Genomic DNA, 7,362 nt, shown 5'->3' with positions numbered 1-7,362 from the left:
GTACCCCAATGCCTCTCCTTTCTAATTTCCCCTCCGTTGGTTTCAATGGATATCTGTAGGTAAAATGTGCCTTTAAAAGTCTGAATGCGAGTATAAACCAGCGGGATGAGTTTTGTTTGTTGTTTTTTTTAATTTTGTCTTGAGCAGTCTAACTTTTCTCAGTTCTTGCTTAAATGTTGTCCTTCTCATTCCCTTACACCACTCTCAGGATAAACACCCAAAGAAATTCCAGATGATTTGGAGAAGAAAGTGGATGAATTAGTCCCAATTCCTCTCAGCGGAGTGCTTGTTGGCTATTTTTTCAGTTTCTCGGGTTAGAGACCTTTAAGGGTTTCAAACAGACTCCTCACCACTTTGCCACCACCTCTGCTTCTCCCACTCAGAGACACACCGCTCCTCAATTAGGCTTACATTTAAAATGTAAATATTTAGTATTTTGCATGTTAAGTACTTTATGGGGAAAGAAAATAGTGATTATCTTCTCGATAAGTGTTTCCTTTGAAATCTTGAAAAGGAAATTTTGTGAAGAGGAAAACAGGGAAAGGGAGAGCTTTTGGTATAAAATGACTTGGGGGGTGGGGCAGTCAATTCAGCGTTAGTTAAGCTTGTTTTGTTTTCACACAGGCTAAAGGAAGCCAGGATGATATGAAAACAACCAAATGGATTGAGGAACAGTTAAAGGAAGAGTTTTAAAAGGGGTGGGGGGAGGGGCAGGAGTGGTGGAACAAAAGGGCTATAAAGAAACCTGAAAGTACATTTTAGTACCAGCTTGAGTAGAAGACCTATGGTTGGTCTCATCCCACCAGCCACAGCAGGGTTTGGAACTCTGGAATGGCATCCCAAAGAGAGTTCAGGGAAGGCGATTCAGATCTAGGAGCCATACACATATGAATAATAGTTGAGACTATGAGAAAAAAATAATAAGATGCCCATATTTAAGAGGAAGGCTATCCGGCAAAGGGGAGCAAAATATGATTGAGGGGAAGGAGAGAGGGACTGTCTACCAAAATAAATTAAGGAACAGGCAGAAAAGAATGAGTTGAGGGGTACCTGGGTGGCTCAGTCAGTTGAGCCTCCGACTTCCACTCAGGTAATGATCTCACGGTCTGTGGGTTTGAGCCCCCTGTCGGGCTCTGTGCTGACAGCTCAGAGTCTGGAGCCTGCTTTGGATTCTGTGTCACCCTCTCTCTGCTCTTCCCCCACTTGCGCTTTGTCTTTCTCTGTCTCTCAAAAATAAACATTAAAAAAAAAATGAGGTTGAATTTGAGGGCAGGCGATACATGGAAGCCAAAGAGTTTCAAAGAAGAGATGATTATTGAGGTTAAATGGTAGGACTTTTATATCAGAACACAGAATGGGAGAGTATGTTGGAAATAATCAATGTGGGGAAAGGCCATGAATTCGTTTTGCCATTGGATAATAGCTTCAGAAAATACACTGTAGTAAGCATAGACAGGGATCCACCAAAGTGAGCCTTCCCCCCCACCCCCCATCCCATAGTTCCCACCCACCTGTCATCTCTCATGTGCCTTACCTCACCTCTTTCTAGTCTTAATCAAGAAGCCAGGATAAGAGACTGGGCGAAGAAAGAGTCTCCAGAGGATTGGTGCACAGAAGGAAAGGTGTCAGGAAGAGGTTGGATGAAGAACATTACCAGGCTAGTAGATGGGTATATGGAGCTAAATGAAGGATGAAAAAATAAAATAGGGTCAGGAGAAAAGCCAAACTCATGAACTAGGACACGTTTTAAGCTGAAGTAATACGGCAGAGTTTATTTTAAATGGCAGGATGAAAAATGAGGTTAAGTTATCAGAAGGTAGAGGAAAGCAAAGGAGCAAGGAATTGAATGAATGAGAGTGTGGTTGGGACCACTCCTCTAATCCACCAATAAGATGTACACATCAGGATATTATTTAGCTCAACATGCCTTTAATGTTCAAAAACTAAACTCACCTTCTGCTGCCGAATATCTTCTGTTGCCCCTCTAGATCCACTCTTCACCCTTCTCCACTCTGCTCTGTAACTCAAAACCCACAGAGTCCTGTGACTTCCTGAGTTTGGTGCATGGGAGAGGGCACTGGCAGAAGATCGGAAGTCTGGAGGACTGTGAGGTTGGAGTATTTATTCCTCAATTTCCTCGGTGGCAGGTTATAAGAGAGCTGAGTCTATCTACCAAAACCCACAGATCCTGTTAGAACTGTGGTGACCACCATGATGTACCATCCAGATTTTCCTTCAGATACTACACTTGATCTTAGCCAAAAGGCCGAGAAGCGATCAGTTTCCCTCAGGAATGAGTGACTTATTCCCCCTGAATCTTGAGTAAATAAAGCATGGTTGTTCTTTTAAACTATTCAGTTTTGAGGTGATTTGTTACAGTGGATAACTAAGCAAGGGTATATACCCAAGGTCCTGTGCTTAGTAAATTGTGAAGATGAATCTCAAATCCAATTCCTGTGATCAAAATTAAAATATTTTTCCAAAGGTGGCCATTATAATCCTGTTTACTTTTTTTAATATTTATTTTATATTTGAGGGGGGGGGAGAGGCAGAGAGAGGGAGACAGAGGATCCGAAGCGGGCTCTGCACTGACAGCAGAGAGCCCAATGCGGGAGCTCGAATTCACGAACAGTGAGATCGTGACCTGAGCCAGTCAGACACTTAACCAACTGAGCCACCAGGTGCCTCTATAATCCTGTTTAATTCTCAGATGAACAAAATGTTCTTCTCCCTGAAATATCATTCTTACTTCCTACTGATGCCCAGAATGCTACAAATAGATATTCGATATTATGACCCCTGTTGAGATACAAAAAATCTAGAACTAATAAATAAACTTGATTATTCTATTAAAACTTAGTTGAAGATATGAGATTTTTTTTTAAGAAAAGGGTTTGATTGGCACCATGAATATTATAAAATAATTGAACTACCCTGCATTTTCCAGGTGTTTTCCAATTCCATTCTTTCTTTAATTCGGGATCCTTTTCACCTTAGGGGTTGTTAGTAAACACTGAAGTGGGAAGCATACACATTGTTGTGGTAAAATTTTTATTACTGTTGTGTGAAAACCAAATTTGGTGGAATATCTGCAAAAATTTTTAATTCATGGCCGAGATTTTCCAGTCTGAGTCACCTCTTTATATGTTAACATTGTGCAACCTGGTTTTAACATTAGCCAAAGTCAAACAAAATTAGAAGAGTAAGTCTCCCAAATAAATCCGTATTGCAATGGGAAATACAAATGATTGAGAGACTGTAACCTAGGAATTATTGCATCATTGCATTCTCCCAGTAGCACAAATAATAAATAGTTTTCTTTTTTTAATTTTTTTTTTGCATTTATTTATTTTTGAGAAACAGAGTGAGACAAAGCATGAGCGGGGGAAGGGCAGAGAGAGAAGGAGACACAGAATCTGAAGCAGGCTCCAGGCTCTGAGCAAGCGGCAAGTGGTAAGCCTGATGCAGGGCTCCAACCCACAAACCGTGAGATCATGACCTGAGCCGAAGTCAGACGCTCAACCGACTGAGCCACCCAGGGGACCCAACAGTTTTCTTAAAAGAAATTTGTAACCTTGGTAACAAAATTACTTTCTGGGGCCCCTGGGTGGCTCAGTCGGTTGAGCGGCGGAATTCGGCTCAGGTCATGATCTCATGGTTAGTGGGTTTGAGCCCCGCATCGGGCTCTGTGCTGACAGCTCAGAGCCTGGAGCCTGCTTCGGATTCTTTTGTTTCCCTCTCTCTCTGCCTCTCCCCTGCTCATGCTCTGTCTCTCTCTGTCTCAAAAATAAATATAAACATTAAAAAGCTTTTTAAAATTACTTTCAAAAGACTAATGTAAACTTCTGGTTAAAAGGAAGATAATTTAGGGGCGCCTGGGAGGCTCAGTTGGTTGGGTACCTGACTTCAGCTCAGGTCATGATCGCACAGTTTGTGAGTTCAAACCCCGCGTCAGGTTCTGTACTAACAGCCTGGAGCCTGCTTCTGATTCTCTGTGTGTGTGTGTCTCTCTCTCTCTGCCCCTCCCCTGCTCACGCTCTGTCTCTCAAAAATAAACATTAAAAAAAAAAAAAAAGGAAGATAATTTAATATACATATTTACTTCCATTTCTTCCCAAACCTTACTAAAACAACTTTAAATGAATAAGATCTAAACCCAAATTTGTAACTCTGTGTGGTGATGGATGTTAACTAGACATACAGTGAGCATTTCACCGTATATACAAATATCCAACCATTATGCTGGGAACCTAAACCTACTATAATGTTACATGTCAATTATATAGCTCAATAAAAAGAAATTTTAAAGACCTAAACCCAAAAGGACAAAGAGAGTGAGCAAAGAGAAGAGAGCTGATAAGAGAGCTCAACAAAATCTTAGCATCTGCAAAGTGATGTACCATTTAGTTCAGAAATGCTTCCTTACTCCTGATGTCTGACCTCTTGTGAAAAAAGCTTGGTTAGTATAACTGGGCCTCTCTCAGCCCTTTGTTCATCCAACCTAAGTGGAGTGTTCCACTCTGCTCCTTGCTCTTGGGAGAGGGAGCCTGTTCATCAAAGCACATAATTCTGCTTGGTTTGTCCATACCAAAGTCCACCTCAGTCCAGACTGCCTGGTTCTGGGCACAGTTAGCAGCAGGCCCATTAACTCTCATCCTAAAAAGTACATCTCCTATCTGGCCTCCATCACTTAGTAATACAAGTGATATGTTTGTCTCCATATCTGCCTGTTGCTTTATTTCTCAACTTGTTCAGGACCACTCCACCAAGAAGGAATGCCATTATTGGGATCCCCTTCAGAGATCCCTATAGACTAGAGGCAATCATCTTAGAAGAGAGGGGGAAGTTGAAACTTAACTGCTTGCAGGAGATTGAGAGACAAACTGATTTACATTAGAACCACACAAAAATTCTGAATTTGGAAGCACTAAGAACCCCTGAAGATGAGGGGAAGGGTGTGGCTAAAACAGATTTGGTTGAAGTTCATGGTTTTTTGTTTGGTTGGTTTTGTTTTTGAAGTTCACGTTAAAAGCAACTGAATTCCTTCCCAACTCTGAATCGCAGAGGTCAAAATAAGGTATTCTAAACTCAGAAACACCTGGTATAACTAAGACCAAGTTAAATGTAATGAAAATTGGCAGGAAAAGTGAAAAATCTATATTTCAAATAGTGAGAACTCTCCCCCAACAAACCAACCCTTTCTCTCCTCCATTCATCATACAATTGGGTATACCTTCAGGTAAAAAGTTAGAGGTTTCCTCTCTGGAGAAACTAACCAGAAGAGACAAGTCCAGAGATACTGACAAAACAGTAGGAAATGGCCAGATACCTGTCCCACCCCCTCATTGTACAGTCTACCAGTCAACAAGTTTCCATACATAGTTACACACACCATTTAAGTGCCTTGTTCTTTTTTCTTCCTGAGAGAGAGAGAAAGAGCACCAGCACACACAAGTGTGTGAGTGGGGGAGGGGCAGAGGGAGAAGGAGAGAGTCTTAAGCAGGCTCCATGCACAGTGCAGAGCTTGACACAGGGCTTGATCCCACAACGCTGGGATCATGATCTGAACTGGAATCAAGAATCAGAGGCTCAACAGACTGAGCCATCCAGGTGCCCCTAAATGCCTCACTCTTAAGTGTAAATGGATAGGTAAAGATAGCCAAATATTTCAGAAAATCCTTTCACATAAAAGCAGAGACCAAAAAAGAACCACAACAAAAACCTAACTGAAGAAAAATAATTCAGAGGAAACAGAGACAAGAAGCAGAAGATAATTTTTAGAAGAAAGCCTAAGTTAACATTATAAAAGATAATGTATTTGTGAAAATAAAATAGTGCTATAAAAAGAACATTCATGGAAGAAAGGGCTTATGAAAATTAAAAATATGAATGCAGAAATTAATAATTCAATAAAGTTAAGGAAATCTCCCTGAAAGAATAAGAAGCAAAAAGATGGAGAGATGGAGTTGCCTGGCTGGCTTAGTAGAGCATACAACTCTTGATCTTGGGGTCATGAGTTTGAGCCCCACATTAGGTGCAGAAATTATATACATAAATAAATAAATAAACAAATAAATAAACACACAAACGAGCAAGCAAGCAAAAATATGGAAAATAGAACTAAAAAGTTGGGATTAGAGAACATTCCAGAAGTTTCAACATACAATTAACTGGAATTTCAGAAAAAGGGAACATATAAAAAAAATTATCAAAGAAAAAATATGAGAAAACATCCCTCAGTTGAAGGAAATAAATTTTTAAGCAAATGAGCTCACTGAGTGCTCTTCCAAGAAATAAAAAAGACCTAAACCAAGATATATTATCATGAAATTATAGAACATCTAAGGTAAAGGAAATATACTAAAAAGCTTCTAGAGAGAAGTCAGTCTAACTTCAGAACTGGAGAACTGAGAGTTCCAAGAGGAATATTTCCTTAAAAAAAAAAAAAAAGTTTATAGGGTACCTGGGTGGCTCAGTCGGTTAATCATCCAACTCTTGGTTTCGGCTCAGGTCATGATCTTGTGGTTCATGGGTTTGAACCTCACGTCAGGCTCTGCACTGACAGCTCAGAGCCTGGATCCTGCTTCCGATTCTCTGTCTCCCGCTCTGTCTGCCCCTCCCCCACTCATGCTCTGTAAAAAATAAATAAACGTTAAAATTTTTCCAAAAACAAAGATAAAGCAACTAGAAAACTAAAGCAAAAGGTGGGGAGGCTATTATCAATTCAAGGGAAGTTAAAAGTTGTACAAGAAAGAAAATATACACTGCTTGGCTCAGCTGTGAATAAATATTGATGATAATCTAAATGCTGCTTTAGCTAAAATTATGATTCAGTAACTAATCACCAAGGAAATGCAAATCGAAACCACAATGAGATATCACCTCATACCTATCAGAATGGCTAGAATCAAAAAGACAAGAAATAACAAGTGTTGGGGAGGATGTGGAGGAAAAGGAACCCTCATGCACTGTGGGTGGGAATGCAAATTGGTGCAGACACTGTGGAAAACAGTGTGGAGGTTTCTCAAAAAATAAAAACACGAATTACCATATTATCTAGTAATGCCACTACTGGGTGTCTACCCCCCCCCCACCCAAAAAACAAAAACACTAATTCAAAAAGATACATGCACCTGTGTGTTTACTGCGGCATTATTTACAACAGCCAAGATATGGAAGAACTGAAGTGTCCATCCATGGATAAAGAAGATGTCATACATGTGGCATACAACACAATGGAATGATATTCATCCATAAAAAAGAATAAGATTTTGCCATCTACAGCAACATGGGTGGACCTGGAAGGTACAGTGCTGAATGAAATGTCAGAGAAGGATAAACACCATTTGATTTCATTCATAT

At 40.2% G+C, this 7,362-nt stretch overlaps 1 non-coding gene across 1 annotated transcript; it reads right to left on the bottom strand.

Moving 5' to 3' along the window:
• Positions 1–2,091: 2,091 nt before the first annotated feature.
• On the bottom strand, positions 2,092–2,278 carry LOC132674149 (U2 spliceosomal RNA). The gene has a single exon (XR_009608449.2). It is a non-coding gene; the product is annotated as a U2 spliceosomal RNA (small nuclear RNA).
• Between the last annotated feature and the right edge of the window lie 5,084 nt (positions 2,279–7,362).

Source organism: Panthera onca, chromosome C1, assembly GCF_046562875.1.
Source record: "Panthera onca isolate mPanOnc1 chromosome C1, mPanOnc1 haplotype 2, whole genome shotgun sequence".
Lineage (NCBI taxonomy): Eukaryota > Metazoa > Chordata > Mammalia > Carnivora > Felidae > Panthera > Panthera onca.
This window is presented reverse-complemented; position numbering and strand designations above follow the sequence as displayed.